The sequence below is a fragment of the Galeopterus variegatus genome, unplaced genomic scaffold (assembly GCF_000696425.1).
Source record: "Galeopterus variegatus unplaced genomic scaffold, G_variegatus-3.0.2 Scaffold3987, whole genome shotgun sequence".
Taxonomy (NCBI): Eukaryota; Metazoa; Chordata; class Mammalia; order Dermoptera; family Cynocephalidae; genus Galeopterus; species Galeopterus variegatus.
This window is the reverse complement of record NW_007730098.1, coordinates 148,130-166,270: the sequence shown is the minus strand read 5'-3', so window position 1 is coordinate 166,270 and position 18,141 is coordinate 148,130.

Below are 18,141 nucleotides of genomic sequence, written 5' to 3'. Positions count from 1 at the left end.
TGAGGTTCTTAGAACTCAATGATTCAAAACCCAAACAACTTAAGGTTTAAGTCTTAAATTTATTTTTATTTATTTATTTTTTTTTTAATTGGCACAAGTGTGATTTTACACTGTTATAAAAGCAGTAAGTAGTATCTAATAGTGGAGTTAGTGGTCATAAAATTTGGTTTCTGGTACTGCCAAGGTAGGCTTTTGTAATTAAGTTACCTATTGATAGCCCATGGCGGTATGTCCAAAGAAGTTGTCAAGAGGGAAAATGCCTTTGTTAGATGACTAAAAATACTGTTCAGTCTTGCTGAAAGTGTGTCCTTTATGTGCTGTTAGCAATTAGCTAAAATGTTAAAATGGGGTGAATATTCATCTGCACTAGTCAAGAAAAATATTCAAGGATGAGCTTTGGCTCATATTTTCCATACAGCCATTATAGGAAACAGTATGGAGGTTCCTCAAAAAATTAAAAATAGAACTACCATATGATCCAGCAAGACCACTTCTGGGTATACGTCTAAAGGGAATAAAATCACTACCCCGAAGAGATATTTGCACTCCCATGTTCACTGCAGGATTATTCACAATAGTCAAGATATGAAAACAAACTAAGTGTCCATCAATGGATGAATGGATAAATAAAATATTGTATATCTATTTTTTCTTCAGCCTTAAAAAAGAAGGAAATAGTGACAACGTGGATGAATTTGGAGGATGTTATGAGAAGTGAAATAGGCCAGACACAGAATGATGAACACTGTAAGATCTCATTTATATGTGGAATCTAAAAATATTAAACTCATAGTAACAGAGAGTAGAATGGTAGTAATCCGGGGCTGGGGGGTGGGAGACATAGGGAAATATTGGTCAAAGGGTAAAAGGAATAAGTTCTGCAGACCTAATGTACAGCCTGGAGACTATAGTAGGTAATAATGTATTTTTTTCTTTAAATTCAGTTTTATTTATATTCATTTTTGTGGGGTACAGTGTGTTGTTTCAATACATGCATATCCTGCACAATGATTCACTTAGGGTAGACAGCATAATTTTGTCCCCATTAGTTCACCCCTAGTCTTCTCCCCCACCCCCTCCCACCCCTCCCAGCCTCGGGTAACCATTATTCTACTCTCTATTTTTTTTTTTAACACACAAAGATTAACATCCTTATTGCAAAAAGAACTCTTAAAAATGAATTAGAAAAATCTAAGCAGAAATTTGGTGAAGGACATGAGCAGATAAGTCACACACCCCAAAGAAACACACGTGGTCTCAGGACCCCCAGGTGTGGGGCTGGCTCCTTTGCTGGCCTGGATGTGCAGTAGGGGTGGGGCTAAGACCCATGGCTCCTGTCTCTCAGGACCCCTGGGCATCAGGCAGTAATAATGTATTATATACTTGACATGTGCTAAAAGAATAGATCTTAAGCGTTCTCACCACACACAAAAAATGTAACTATGTAAGTTAATGGATATATTAATTAGTTTGATTGCGGTAATGATTTCACAATGTATATGGTACGTATATCAAAAAATCATGTTGAATACGTTAAACATTTACAATTCTTATTTCAATTATACCTCAATAAAGGTGGGGGGAGAGAAGGATAAGCTTTGGCTCATATATTAAGTTAGCGAAGGAACAAAAACAGACACGACTGGAGTGTCCATATCTCCTCTGGCAGCCTTGCCCTTGAGCACAATGGATGATCCTATCAGCAGCTGCATGTTCGCTGGGGACAGCCTGGACTGGGGGTGGGGTATGACTTTGTACTGACTTCTGGACGGGCCCGCTTGGCCAGCAACAAGTCCTCCCTGAATGTGGAGCAGGACTTGTCATTAACTAGCCATATGACTTTAGGCAGGTCCCTAAATGCACATTCTTGTCTCTTAAAATGTACAAGTTGGGTGAAGATTCCTGAAAGCAGTGCAGAAATTCCCTGAACTCTCAAGTCATGCTGCCTGGGAACACTCGGCTTTCTACCATCAGTATAAAGCCTTGATTTCTTCCAGATTTAAAAATAGACTTTACATGTGGGTAAGTTGCAAATGCCTGAACTTGAGGTTTCACATGTGCAGAGCGTGCTAAGAGACAGGATCTGTAGAAGTGTGAAAGAAATATTTAAGGTTGAAATGTGAATAGAACCAGAGTGTCTGTTCTTGAACTCACTCTACCACTACAGTTTTTAGAAATTTGTTTTCCAGTGGAAGAAACCTGGGGGTGGGGATACAAACAGGGTCTTCCAAAATGTGGAGGGAGTTGTGCGGGAAGACACCCTGCAAGGAGGATGGTTTTAATTCATTACAAGGAAACGCTTTCCTAAGAGCTGGCCAGTTAATTGTGACACAGCGAAACAAATGTGGCACAGGTGCACAGAGGCCATTGGGATTAGTGACATCGCCTCAAAAGGCACTTGCAGCAAACTCAAGCATGTGAGTACACCATGCTGAACGAACCAAGATCCAGGGGGACTTGATATGAGCTTTCCTATTTCCAAAGCCATGAAAGTGGTTAGAAGTGGGCTCATATGGAGCAAGCATGTTGGGTGCAAAAATGTTCACAGGCGAATTTCACATATCCCTAGAAAGGGCAGAAATACATGTGCTGAAGTGCAGGGCTTTATACCAGGTGCCCCGAGGTTGGAGATGTGATCTACTCCAGAATAGACAGGAACAGGCAGCAGAAAAAGCAGGAAGCTTCTGACTGAGAACCAGGTAGGGCCTCAAGCACATTCTCCCAACAAAAAAAAATTTTATTGGACATTTCAGGAGGAATTTATTCCATGCCTGGTGAATTTAGAGTTATGAGCTTGGTTGGGGCCTCAAACAGGTGATTATGGTAATTTAGAGAGAAAGTACCAAGCCATTTCTGTCACAAGGCTGTTGCAGCTTGAAAATAATAGTGCCTTCTTATATTTATAAGAGTGCTGAATACTTTCCAAAGTGCTTTCCCATCTATTATCTCATTTGATCCTTACAATGGGCTAGGGATGTAGGTTGTGTCTCTGCTGTGGGGCTTTGAATGAGAGCTTTCCCTTCTGTGGATTTCAGTTTCCTTACTGAAAAACAGAGGAAATGTTCTCATCTCTCAGTGTTTGTTCTCATTAAATATTCCTTGAATGCTCCTATCAGTGCTAACATCAGAAGGCAGAGTTTCTTGAGGTCCCAAGAATATCTGCATCAGAATCCTCAGAGAGCTGGTTATAACGCAGATTCCTGGGCTCTACCCAGACCAAGGACCTTGACATTCACAGGGGCAAGGCCTGGGAATCTGCGTGTGTAAAACATATTCCCTAGGTGATTCTTATGCACACCAAAATTTGGGAAGCCCTGCTTTAGTATTTCATAACTCCTCAGCTCTGAGATCTTGTCATATGAAACATACACACTCAGCAATTGAAAAAAATCCTGAAATGATAAAATTCTGATGAGTGGGGAGGAAACAGTCTAGTGTTGGCTGAATGTATCTGATCATCCAGATAATAACAACCTCTCAAGGATATAATTAGTGCCCTCGAAATTGGAATATGACTATTTAATAATTTAAGTGAGGATTAATGAATAGTGGTTGAAATTAAATGTGGGACCATAAATCCACATAGGCTTGTTATAGTGAGGCAGTTATTTATGACAAGCCATCCTAGAAAACAAGGGTCTGGCCCCAGCTGAGAGCACCTTATCTTATCTTCCCCCACAAGAGCTGTGTGTTTTTGCACTTATGAGGATCCAGTGTATATTTTCAAAAGACAACACCATCCAAATATATCACAAGGCACACTTTGTGGCCTGCCATGCCTATAATCCAGCGTTTTCCAAAAGTGTGAGCATCTTTTCAATTCTATCAAAATAATGTGAGATGTCTGTTAAGAATGCAGATGGTTGGGGCCCACTCCAGAACCATCAGATCAGAATCTTTGTGGATGGGCCCTGGTAACCTGCATTTTAACAAGCTCCTCAGTTGATGCTGATATGGATAAAAGTGAAGAGCCATTGCTTGTACCCAGTTGGAACTGGAGACCATGGGGGACACACTCCAGGTTTGGGATGTCTGCCTTTGAGGTCACTTTTTCCTTGGCTACCAGACTAGAGTTTTCCTCGGGCTTCTTTCCTTCTGTGGAAATCAGCTTCCTCTTCTATGTCTTTATTGCACTTTTTAGCTCATTAAGCTCTTTCACATTTCTAATTTCATCTCATCCCCACAACGATTCTTCGATGTAGATGGGGTAGCTCAGTGTTTCAGTTAATAGTAATAATAATAAGTAATAATAATAAATGGTCCTTTAACAAGGATGCTGACCACATGCTGGGCCCTGACATAGTACATTATCTCACCTAATCCTTACCAAACCAGTGAAAGGAAGATAGAAATGACAGCTTTTGGGTTGGGAGTGAAAGAAATTCCACTCCAACTAGTTTACACAGAAGAGAATGTATTGGCTCATGGGATGGGGAAAGGACAGGGTGGAAGTGGCCTGAAACACATGTGGACTTATGATGGTCCCAGCTGGCATCATGTGGACTGGGCGGTAGGTGAGGAACAGTTCACCAAACTACATTCCCCATCTTCCCTCAGCCTAAGCGGGGAAAGAAACAAGAATTTGTGTCTACCACAGGAATATCTAGAGTCAGCTCTGCTCAGAGAGAAGGTCTATTTCTAGGTCATTTTCACTCACTCACGAGATAAAGTGCTGTCATATGGCAGCAGAGACTTGTTTGCTGGGAAACATCAGGGCTGGTCTTTCCTCCTGCCTGGTTAAAACAAATCTGCCGGCTAGTGTGGAGGCTCTGGGAAGGTAATTGTTAGTTTGAGTTTTCCATTAACAAAGACTGGAGTGCAGTTATTATTTAGAATATTCTAGACCATATAGTCTGACCGCATATAGAAAAAAAGTTTCTGAGAAGACTGGGAAGAAAGCATAGCTTTATCATTCCACCTATTTTCGCCCTCATGGAAGATTATTAGCAATGCCCAATAAATCCCATTCATTAACAGGCCCAGGAGTGGAGGGCAAACAATAGATAGCAAGAAGTTATTGCTTATTTTGAGGTTCTTGGCTGCTCGTAAATAATGTGGGCATCTCTGAGGAGGAAAAGGAAGGAATGTTACTGTGGCTTTGATATATGCCTATTTCTTTGTTCTATATAAAAATGCAAAAATTACATTTTTATGAGATTTCTCTTCTTGAGATAGTAAAGCGAGAGAAAAGAGAAATTAAACTTTCAATGCCCATGAACACTATATTGATTTACAGTGCTGCAATTTTCTTTTAAAAAATTTTTGGAATAAATACATGGTATATAAATGTGCGGATTTGGGCTTCTTGATTGTGAGAGCTGTCAAGCATTGCCTATTTTTGGCTATGAAAATTGGTAACATTTTAAGCTTCAATGTTAACAGCTCTGAAGGTGCCTCTGGATTCAAATCAAACCAAAATTGGCCCTGGAGTTGTGGTTGCCTGATAAAGACATGCGTGAATATTTCAGGAACTGAAAGTTCTTCACGGAAATTGGGAAGAATTCCCAAAGTATCTCTGTTTGCGATAGGTTCTTTTGGGTGTTGCTTGTGGGTTGGGTGTTGGGCAGTAGGTTAGAATTAATGCCTACTTTTGGCCAATGTGCTTTATTTTCCTGTTTGAGCCAACATTATTAGAGGATTTGTTGATATTTATGATAAATGAACACAGCAGAACAAGCCTATTAGACATACGGACATGTATCAAATATCATGGCTGAGCATGTTGTTGTTTTATTTAGGAGGTGGGGTGCAGAGAGGAGGGGGATTTCTTGTACTTTGAACTCTCTACTAAATGTAAATTTTCCCTTTAGGCAAATGTTGGCTACTGAGACACTTTGTCTAAAATTAGATATAACTTGTTTAAGTCGCTTGCACCAGTGTCTGGCACGTAGTAAGTGCTATATAGGTTCTATGCAGCATTATCATTATTGCTATTATTGCTTTTTTCCCCTCTGTGATGCAGACAAAATCAGCACCTTCAGCTCTCTACTTATTGAGCCAAGTGTGAAAGAATAGGACTTGGTTGGTTTGCACTAGACCAAGTTAGGTATTATGGAACCTCTTACTTTTATTTCAGCTTCAAATCTCATCTCCCTTTAGACCCTGAATAAATAACAATTTATGTCAGACCTAAGCTGGCAGAGAGGCTCAGGAGCTTTCTAAAGACAGACTATGACAGAAGTGGGGCAGTTTCATAGCCCTGTCCCCGGGGACCTTATTCAGAGGACCTCCGATATCACACTCCATTGGGTTTTGCCTCCCCTATTATATTTTTAAGGAAACACTAACACAGTGAAAAAGGTTAGACTTTAATTCTCACAAGAAAATCGGGAGAATATCTGCAATTTAGCATAGTCTTGCTATGCCAGGGTTTCAAAATGTAGAAGGTTCACCCACCTCAATAGAAGCGTCACCTTTCTGAAAATATAACACAGCTATTTTCCACTACAAAAACGGTTCTTTCCCAAACATTGGAGCTTTTGATGCTTCAGATGCAATGTGAGCAATTTGATTTTTTTTCTCCCAGTAAATCATTTATACAGTGCTTGATTCACAAAATTCTTGTTTTTTTTTTAAAGATGCACAGAATATATCATAAATATATCAACTCCTGCATCCTGTGTTCCTGCCAGATATCCACCAAAAGGTTTACAGATTTCCCTCATTATAAACTAATTGATATTCTGTAACAGCTTTAATCTTCTTAGTGGTTCTTTCCTTTGGAGTCTGTGGGAGAAGTGTTTAGGATGTCAAAGATATTAAAGGAGAAGAAAATCAAGAAAGCCTGTGGATTTTCTTAGTGGTAAGACACCCTAGGGACTGATACTCGTGATCTGGTATTCTTAAGATTATGGAACCCACTGAGGGGAAGATCAATCCCTCCTGTCAAAGGTGATTATCAACTAGGAGGTGACTACTGTAAGGGCAGGTAAGCAGTTTAGGCCACCTACCAACAACCTCTCTGAGCCTCAGTTTTATCGTCAATAAGAAGAAACCGCTTCCCCTACCCTCATGCTTCCATAGAGGGGACACTATTTCACTTTGAGGGTGGCCAGGGAAGTGAGACCAGGTAGGTTAAGTGTGCCGGCATGGCTGGCTCCCTCCCTCCTCTCTGGAGAATGACCACGTGTCAATGTAGGTTTATTGACTGTAACAAATGTATCACTCTGGTGGGGGATGTTGATAGTGGGGGACTATGTGCTGGCGGGCTCCCTCCCTCCTCTCTGGAGAATGACCACGTGTCAATGTAGGTTTATTGACTGTAACAAGTGTATCACTCTGGTGGGGGATGTTGATAGTGGGGGACTGTGTGCTGGCGGGGGGACAGGGTTATATGGCAACTCTCTACTTTCAGCTTAAGTTTTCTGTGAACCTAAACTGTTCGAAAAGATAGGGTCTATTAAAAAACAAAACAAAACACTGGGAAAAAAGCCTAAATGTTAACAGTAATTGCCTCCTGGTGGTGAGGTCACACACGGCTCTATCTCCACTGCCCACATTTTCTCCTCGACATCCAGCCTGGGCCCATGCTGTTCCCTCTGCCTGGAACATTCTCCTTCTTCCCCACTCCAAGGAGTAATATCTATTTATCCCTTCAGATTGAGCTTAGCTGGAGTTTTCTCTGGGAAATCTTCCCCGATCTCCTCTGTGCTCCACAGGTAGCATGTGTTCCGTGGTCTTCCAGTTGCCCCTCACCTCGTCTCTCTCCCCTCGTCTCTCTCCCCTCCTGGAGGTACGCCTTCCAGGGAACCCTATTTTATCCTAGTTGTATCTCTAGCACCTGGTACAGCATCTGGCACAGAGTCATTTCAGAAATATTGTTGAATATATGGATATGAATTACTTTAATAAATCAAGACAAATGTAGGGAAAAACAAAATACGCAGCACAAAACTCAAAAAGATGAAAGAACCCAAGCAATAAAAGGGAAGCGGGGAACGGCCACCCCAACAGTTGTGGTGGTATTGAAAGCAAACCAAGGCTGTGGGAGAGATGGCACGAAATAAGGAATAGATGCTTACTGGGCCATGTTAAGAGTGGTATGTTGAAATGCAAATTGGGACAGGGCAAAGTGGATTTCCGTGATGTGCTCCCATGACTGGCATGGGGTGAGAGGGCAGGTCAGAGTTAATAAGCCCGTCATGGGAAGAGGACCTCTGACTCTGGCCCCACTGGTGAGGGTCTCTACCATGTGAGCTAAGAGGCCCAGCAACATCCATACTCCTTGGAGCAACAGTCCCTGCCCACAACCAATCAACGTCTCTGCAAACACTTCCTCAAGAAGTTCCTGTCGGGAACCATTCTCTGTGTATGTTTTTGTTTGTCAAGAGGGAGTTGAGTTGGAGAAAATGCTGTCAGTGAGATCATACCATAGCCTTTCACTTCTGTACCTTCCAGGCAGCCCATAGTTCATCCAAAGACAATAACCCTTTCCATTACTACATATCCTTTTTTTTATTTTTTTAATTTTCTGGAAAAGCAACACTGTTTGAAAGTGGGGAGGGGAAAGGAGAAAAGGAATAAAAACAAACAAACAAAGACCTCTCTTGTTTTACCTGATAAAAATATGCCAACCAGGCAGTGCAACCCGGAGGCAGGTCTGCCAGCCTACACCCTCACCTCTCTCTCCCACAAGTGCAAAAATACCTCCATGTCTTCCTCCTAATCCTCGGGCAAAGCTCATAGATTTGAAGAGCTTTTGGAGACCCCTGGAAAACTCTGTCGAGTTCTATTTGTAAGCAGGGCCAGGATTATTCTGGTGGTAGCGTCTGCCTCCACTCTAGTCCCTTATGCTGCCTGCATAAAGCTCTAGATTTTATTTCAAGAATTCATCTGCTCCAATTTTGTCTCCTACCTGAGGTCTCGACCCTAAGCTGAATTACAATTAGTTGCCCTGAGGATCCTGCAGGAGAGTCATTTCAGAGGAAAATGCTTTCTGCTAGGCAGTGCCAATCTAGCTTGTAGTTAGCATCTGTGATTCAACTCCGAGAACTGCCTCTGCTAACGTGGCTCAGAGAAATCTGTCTTCTGCGATGGCCCATATTTGCTGTTCTCCATAATTCTGAAATTGTGTCTCCCAAATCTCATTTTAAAAACAATCACTGCTGAGTAAGTTTTCTTTCAAAGTTGCCTTGAGAATTCCTTCTTGGAACAAGAATAATGATTGCTTTTCTAAAAAATGCTAGTTGCAAAATCTGACAGCTAATGCGCAAGACCAAAGGGTGTAAGGTGAGAGTTCCTAGCGCTCCGTGCCTGATTCATTGAGACAAAGGGACAGCAATCAGCCTCAGTTCTCGGTCTCATCTGTGAAATGGGACAGTATTTGTTCTCCTCCCTATTTTGGGGGGGGAACTTGGAATGACATTACATTAAACTAATACTTTTGCTTTCTGGAGAAATAGATGCACTTGGAGAATGTCTTTATCAAGATCATTACTCTATTTGGGGGAAGGGTTATATTGTTATCTTTACCACTGAGTACAACATCAAGAAAACTGGTATATTAGAAGTACAAGTCATTATAGTCCAGGACTGGCAGGGTTTGATAATGAGCTCTTTTCAGCAAGAAGTTTACCCTTTAATACAATGGGAAAGTAATTTATTGAGAAGTGCCTTTGGGAATAGAAAAGAGTAACACACTTCTGCAGATGTGTCATTAACCAGCTGAGGCAAGGAGGGACAAGCCTGCACTGGGCGCCCACAGTCGGGGTTCTTGTCCCTCCTCTGCAACCGGCTAGCCATGTGCTCTCAGTTAAGTCTGTCCTCCACTGCTCCAGGCCTCAGGTTTCCCATCTATAAAACAAGCAGGTGGAGTTACGTCTGTGGGTTTCACACATTTTTAAGCAGTAGAGCTCCTCGTAGTGAACACTTCTTCAGAAAGCAAATACAGACGACACCAGGAGAGGCACCTGAACCCCATCTGTGCCTGTGAGGTTTTCCATGCCCCTCACAGCACTTCCTGACAGATCCCTGGGGCCTCCACTGCTCTGAGAGAAGGGTCAAAGCCACTGGCCTACACAATCTCGAAATTCTTTTCTAACTGATCATGGAGAGATGTTTGTTTCTAATCAAGCTGAAGCTTGGGTTATTCTATGTCTGGAGGACTAATGCCCTGTGTGGCTCAGAGAGGGATCCTGCCAAGTATTGTGGGTCCACTTCAGGGCAGCTGATAATTCAGAAAAACAGATTTCAGGGACCCAAGCCTGAAAACATACAGATGTGGGCCAGTGCCAGTCACTACAGGGTCTGCCGTGTCTTCCACAGCCACATCTGTCTCGCTGTGAAGATGGCCCCATTGCTAGTGATGGTTCTCTATGTGTGTGGATGTAGCTGCCATGTGTTTCCTCTCTCCCTCCTCATTCATTCATTCACTAATTCACAAACATTTATTAATCACCTATTGTCTTCCACAGCCACATCTGTCTCGCTGTGAAGATGGCCCCATTGCTAGTGATGGTTCTCTGTGTGTGTGGATGTAGCTGCCATGTGTTTCCTCTCTCCCTCCTCATTCATTCATTCACTAATTCACAAACATTTATTAATCACCTACGTGGAGATCACAAATGGTCTCGTGGGGAAGACTGGCAATGAATAAACAGGTCAATAAACAGCCACGTTAGCACACGTGGAGAACAGTGAACGGTGGTAGTGGAGGCAGCCTAAGTGCAGGTGGCACGAGAGGAGCCCACTGTGGGAAGAGCTGGAAGAGGTGTCCAGGCAGAGGAACAGCACACGAAGACTCCAAGGCAGGTAGCCCGGTGTGCTCTGGGGCAGACAGCCCTGCTGCGGTGGGGACACAGAGAGGGGAGCGACGAGTGAGCGCAGCCCATCCTGAGGGAAGGCTTGGGCGTTTGCTCCTCAGTGGCAGGTGCTGTTTATGCTGCAGTAAATTAATAATCACTGAGCAGGCCTCTCATTTTTCCCCTTTCCACTGCCCAGTTGTTAACCTTGCCTGGGGTGCTGGGCCCAAACTGGGAGAAGGATGAGGTTGGGACAGGAGACTGGTGAAGGAAAGCAGGAGAGAGGGAGCAAAGGACAGGAGTGAGCACAGGTCCTGGGTGGGCCACTTGGTGGCCGTGTGACTCTGGGAAAATCCTTAAGGGAAAAACCCTCAGGCTCCTTGCCTGAGCCAGGGATCCCAAGGACTCCCTCAGAGGTTGCTGTCAGGCATAAATAACACATGGGCCTGGCACATAGAAATTGTCCCCTAAATGGGGCTGCTATTATTAAAAGAGGTTAAGGGATGGGGAGACAATTTAGGTAGAACAAGAGACAATAGTTTGCTTAATGTTTCATAATTTGCAAAACCCTTTCACCCACAGAATAAGGAGAATGTTCATACACCTCCATGTCTGTGCACTCAGCCCTGACTCCCCCTCCTGTAAACCAGCCGTAAGTAATATCGATAATTATAATAACACCAAACTTAAATGTTTATTTTTAACGTTCACCATGTGCCAGGCACTGTCGTAAGTTTGTTACATCTATTAACTCATTTAGCAGTCACAGCCACCTAAGAGGTAGCAGGTAGTATTGTGATCCCATTTTATAGCAGAGAGAACTCAAGTGCAGAGAAGTTAAGTGACTGGGTCAAGGTCACAGAGCTAGTACACAGAGGGTCAGGATCAGAGGGGTAACTATCGCCAGGCTCTCTGCTAAAGAGCAGGGATAGGGGAAGAGGAAGGCACAGCCCTGTCATCAGACCTCTCTTTGTGGACACAAATAAATCTCATATCATGTGCTCAAGGCTGTTGACACCATGGTGGAAGTGCTAAGGGAACAGAGGAAAGGAGCTCTGATCACTGATCAAACATGTGTTAAGTGCCTACTATAAGCCTAAGGAGTTGCGGCTCAGTGGTAAACAAGACCAATGCAGTGGCCCCTGCTCTCAGAATGTACAGTCTAGCAGGGGAGACACACACAAACAAGTGTTTACACAAATAAGTATTTTAATTCCACCCGTGATAAGTAACGAGTGCCACGAGAATGAGTGTATGCCAAGGGTTAGGGAAGACCTTATACACGTGGTAATGTGTGTTTAAGTATACACACACACACAGAGGCCACTGTACTAAAGGCATGTAATTAAGAGTGTGGTATTAAAACAGAGCAGTGGGCAGGTGGGATGCTCCCAGAACTGGCAGCTGTGATTATTCTGGAGTGCCACCACACTCCATTCTTCACTGCTTATTAGTGCCCCTCCAAGAAGGTTAGCAGAGGAAAGAGCCACTCTTGATTTTGCTGCAACCAATAAAAGCTTTGATGCAAAGAATAAGCTTGAAGCCACTGGCTGGAGGGCAATTTCTTTCTTTCTTTCTTTCTTTTTTTTTTTTTTTTTTTAAAAAAAGATGACTGGTAAGGGGATCTTAACCCTTGACTTGGTGTTGTCAGCACCACACTCTCCCAAGTTAGCTAACCGGCCATCCCTATATAGGGATCCGAACTCGTGGCCTTGGTGTTATCAGCACCACACTCTACCAAGTGAGCCACAGGCCAGCCCATGGAGGGCAATTTCTTCTTGGATTTCATTTTTGGCCCCATCTCTGTGTCTCTTAAACCCAGGGCTGAGAGATATTCCACAGGGCGAGACTCACAGCTAAGAGGCTCTGCATGTGGTTAAGATCACACGCCCGGTGACAGACATGGTTCACTCATGTTACTGTCTAAGTGACCAAGGGTAAATTGCTTAGCCTCTCTGGGTCTCAGTTTTCTTATCTGTAAAATGGTGTGGCAGCTACTGTAGGTGGGCTTACCCGACACCTCTAATCTACTTCTCCCTTTCCAGAACACTCACATTCTCAGCCTCCTTTGCAGACAGGGGGGCCCAGATGTCGGAGTTCTGGCCAAATCTCTCGGGAGATCTTCCTGAATAAGAAGGTACAGCCTCGACAGGGGCCTTTGTGCCCTTCGCCCTTCCCCCTTTTCCTGCCTGAAAGGCAGACCTTCCAGGGTACAGCAGCCTGTTGTGACCATAGGATGAGGAGGCAGGAAGAAAGAAAAAGGCTGATGTTCTGATGACAGCCTTAAGTCCCCAATAGTACCAGTCCAGGATCTCGTTATGTGATAGATAATAGATAGGTCGATAGATAGAGGTAACGGTAGAGATAGAGATGAGAGAGAGAGAGAGAGAGAGAGAGAATGAATCCTTCACTTGTTTGAGCTATTGTTTATTAAGTTGTCTATTTTTTGCAGTTTAACGCATATCTATACTGATACAAAGGGGATAAAAATAGATGCTTTGTGGGTTGCTGTGAGGATTAAATGCGATAACGCATGCACAGTACAAGGTCCATGGCCTGGCACATAGCAAGCAGGCAGTAAATGATGGCCTATATGTTGACGCTGCTGAAGAAGGAAAACCCGCCACCCCTTTGGGGAGCCACTGGATGGAGCACAGGCGGCAGGAAGCTGGGTGTGGCAGGTCCTACCTCGATCACTGAAGTCGTCGACCAGCACAATCTCAGCGACCAGCTCCGGGGGTGAGCGGTTCAGCACACTGTGGACGGTGCGGAGGAGGGAGGACCAGCCCTCGTTGTGGAAGGGGATGATTATGCTCGTGTTGGGGAGCATCTCCAGGTAGTGTTTGTTGTTGCAGCTAGAGGGAGACACAAGGGACAGGGACAGACAGGTTCAGCTCTCCTCTTGCCAAGAGAACTCCACAACCTGGCCAACACTTGTTTTCTTTTGTCTTTTTGATAATAGCCATTCTAACTAGAGTGAGATGATCTCTTATTGTTTTGGTCTGCATTTCCCTGATGATGGAGTTTGGATGTATTATCTTCTCAGAACTCATGTGGAAATTTGATGCCAATGCGGCAGTGTTAGGAGCTGTTTGAGTCATGGGGGCAGATCCCTCATGAATGGATTAATGCTGGGGGTGGGGAGGATGGAGGGGGTAGTGAGTGAGTTCTTGCTCTATTAGTTTCCACGAGAGCTGGCTGCTTAAAAGACCCTGGCACCACACCTCCATCTCTCTCCTGCTTCCTCTTGCCATGTGATCTGCTTGTACACCCAGCTGACTGCCACTTTGCGCCATGAGTAGAAGCATCCTGAAGCCCACACCAGATGCAGCTGTCCCAGAATCATGAGCCAAATAAACCTCTGTTCTTCATAAATTAGTCAGTCCCAGGTATTCTATTATAGCAACACAAAACGGACTAATACACCTGATGATTACTGATGTTGAATATTTTTTCATATATCTGTTGACCATTTGTATGTCTTCTGAGAAGTGATCTTTTAATATTCATTGATTATTTCTTAATTGGGTTATTTGCTTTTTTGCTGTTGAGCTGTTTAAGTTCCTCATGTTCTTGATATTAACCACTTGTTTGGTGTACAGTTTGCAAATAGTTTCTCCCATTCTGTAGGTTTTCTCCTCACTCTGTTAACAGTTTCCTTTGATGTGCAAAAGCTTTTTAGTTTGATGTAACCCCATATAGTCAAACTTTTATGTTTTGAAGTCATTTGAAATAATACCCTTCTGCATGGTTAGGCCACCAACTCAATAAATAGTAGGGCTCATTTATTTCATTTAGCTTTTGATTTTTAAGGACTGCTTTTTACTTTTTAATTTTGAATTATCTTGTTTTTATAGTTATATAAATTATATACATGATTCCAAAGTCAAATGTGAAAACAAGATTATTCAAAGATTTCTGGCTTTTACCCCTATCTCCTAATTTTGTTTTTTACCTCCCTCTAGAACCCCATTTTATTTGAGGGTTTATCCTTTCATTGTTTTCTTTCTTTAGTGTGAGTAACTCATATATAAATTGCTATCCCCTCGATCTTTTCTTGAATAAATGGTAGCATGCTATACACACTCTGCATTTCCTTGCTTTTCACTTCCCATTATATCCTGAAAATCATGCCATAAGAGATCTACAGTTTTTTTTTTTTTTTTAACGAAGTGGGTAAGTTCAATGCAGGGAACAATAAGCAAGTCCACTTGATCATACCAAGACCATTTTACAGAAATAAGTCTTATTTATTTGCCCGATAATAAGCCTTATTATTTAGCTTCAGGTGGGAAGAAGGATGTAACTTACTGAGCTTCTAAAACAGCCATTCTGAAAGTGTGGTCCTGGGCCAGAAGCAGCAGCATCACCTGGGAGATTGTTAGAAATGCAGTCTCTCGGGCCTTCCCCGGTCTACCCAAATCAGAAACTCTCAGGGTGGGGCCCAGCAATTTTTATTTCAACAAGCCTCTTGGGTGATTCTGATGCTCATTCAAGTTTGAGAATCATTGCTCTAAAATATGAGGGTCCTTCAAAAAATTCATGGAAGGATTCTTATTATCTTTTCATTCCATTTTCCACGAACTTTTTGAAGGACCCTCATATTCCCATTCACAACTGGTGGAGATCGGGTTCCCTGGGAACAGATCCTGAGGTGACCAACTGTGTGCAGATGGTTTCCTGGGGAGTGCTCTGGGGAGATACACCTGTAAGGAAGTGAGACGGGCAGGATGGCGAGGAAGAAGTGTGAATTCCATGATCGGGTTCCCTGGGAACAGATCCTGAGGTGACCAACTGTGTGCAGATGGTTTCCTGGGGAGTGCTCTGGGGAGATACACCTGTAAGGAAGTGAGACGGGCAGGATGGCGAGGAAGAAGTGTGAATTCCATGTGGCTGTACCTGCGGCCTTAGCCCATTTTTATTTTTTCAGGAGCTGTGGAGCTGAGATGGCCTTTCTAAATTGTCCTAGATTGAGAAAGGGGCCTGGCCTTTATAGCTAAGCATCAGCTGGTCACCAGGAGGGGGTGTAACCTTGAGCAAGGCAGCTCCCTGATGCCATGGCAATCTCAGTGGGAAGCACAGCTGCGGCTGTCCCCTGCCCAGGGGATGGGTGCCTCAGCTGCAGAGGGGATCTGGGCAAAGCGCCACCTTATTTACTACAGCACTGACAGAAACCCTACACGGAAGGCGTTATTACTCTCTCCATGTTGCACATGACGAACCTGAAGCACAGAGAGGTTGTAGCACCATATCCAGAGTTGCACAACTAGAAACAGGTAGGATCTGCATGTGGGTACTCACTCCAGAGTCTGCACTCACAACCATTGGGCTGACACCCAGTCACTGTCACATCCAAATTTGCACAAGGGCCCCCAAGGGGCAGGCAAAGCAGGGCTTACCACCCCCACTTACAGAAGGCACTGAAACTTAAGGCAGGGGAGGCGGCTGCCCAGGTGAAGTGGAATTCCTATAGTGTGACACAGGCCTGTCTCCAGCAATGGGACTTGAACATCTGAGAGGGTGGGAGCAGCACCTTTAGAAGGTGGGAATGATCCTCAACTGACAGCCAGCAAGGGAGCAGGAGCCTCAGTCCTCAGAACTAAGTTCTGTCAACAACCTAGATAAGCAAGGTTGCCCTAAAACCCCCAGAAAGGAACAAGGCCGGGACACTGACACGTGTTAGCCTGGTAAGACCTATGTCAGACTTCTGACCCACAGAACTATAAGAATAAATGTATGTAGTTTAAAATGGTAAGAATAAATTGTGTGTTGCATTGTCTAAGCTTCTAAATTTATGGTAATTTGTTATGACAGCTACAGAAAACTAACACACAAGGAAGTCATCCTTGATACTCTTTTGCCCAGCAAGTAAAAAGTGGAAACTATCTACACTGTTTGCAAACATGTAAAAAGTGAAAGATTACACATAAAAGCCCTCATTTCTGGCTTTTCTTAAAACACTGGTAACACTGACCTGAGTCTCACACTGCAGCAGTGGGCTGGTGGTGACAGTGGAGGCCCTTCTCTGTGGAGCAGCTGCTCTTTGGTCACTTCGGTGGTCACCCTCCCCACAGCCTCACACCAGGGCTGCTTCACTCCCTCATGTCATCTCCCAGGCCCCTGAGACAATAGAATTTGAGAGCCCGGAAGTAAAAAATATCATGGGAGGAGGATCCAAAGACTGGTAAGAAGTTTAGGGGGAAAATGTGTGACATCTTGGAGCAATGCACATAACAACAAAATCTTTCCTTTGTATGCCACTGCAATCCACTGTTCAACTGTCAAAATGGCCTGGGTCTCTCTGCAACTTACTTTGAAATGCATCAAAAAGTACAGCGGATTGATGGATGGAGAGAGGGTTGGATAGATATGTGATCAAGTAAGCAGGGGAATGTTAACTATAGAATCTAGATCGTGAGAACATGGGTGTGTGATATGCAATTCAACTTTTCTGTATGTTTGATAATTTTCAGAAAGAAGTGCTGGGGAAAAAATGGGTCAGGGTTCACGGTCTTCTTAGTTTCAAATTCTACCTCTGCTAGAGGCATCAAGGGAAGCTGCGGGAGGGCAGATGAGCCCCCTCTCCCCCAGACTTAACCCTTCCAGTCCTGGCAGGAAGGAACCCTTGCTATCTTGGTGGAGAGCTCATTCCCATCTGTGTCAACAGAAGTCCCCTAATTCTAGCAGTCCAGTTCTGATGGACAAGTCTCTCCTCCCCTTTGGGACCTTTCAGACTTCTTTTATCTTACTGGGCTGTTTCTATTTGGTCCCCACACAACCCTCCTCTGCCTCTTTCCCCACCTCTCTAATCCCCTTGATCATTTTATCCGGTCTTCTCTGGGAACCTTCTCCAACTTCATTATGCTGGGCTTCACAAATAAATGAAAGCACCTCTTCTCAAAAATTCCTTTCCCTGAACTAGACTGAGTCCTTTGCGGCCAAGAAAGACAGGCGATATCTAGTTTTCTACTAAATTTCCTACCTTCCATCAAATTGCATAGGAGGCTTGCTCGATTGAGGCAGGATTGGAGGGGAGGGTTAGCTGTAATAAACCGCCTGGAGTCCACGGGTGAAATGCAATATAGCTGTTACCCAGCAGAAAGCCCCGGTTCTCTCCAACCCCAGAGCTGGGCCCCACAGCCTGCCAGTAGATATACAAACACCATCACACATTAAGGAAGCAGACAAAGCCACAACAGACTAAATTCACTTCTAATTAAATTCAATCATGGAATTAAAGATTATTCAGAACTCAAATAAAAGGCTCAGCTTGGATCACAGCCATGAATGTGTGCCTGTTTTGTGTTTGTTGTTGTTTTTTTTCAAATCTACTTTCTTTCTCTCCCTCCTCCATCCATCCATTTACTAAAACACAAACTTCAATTCAACTTTTGCTATGAGC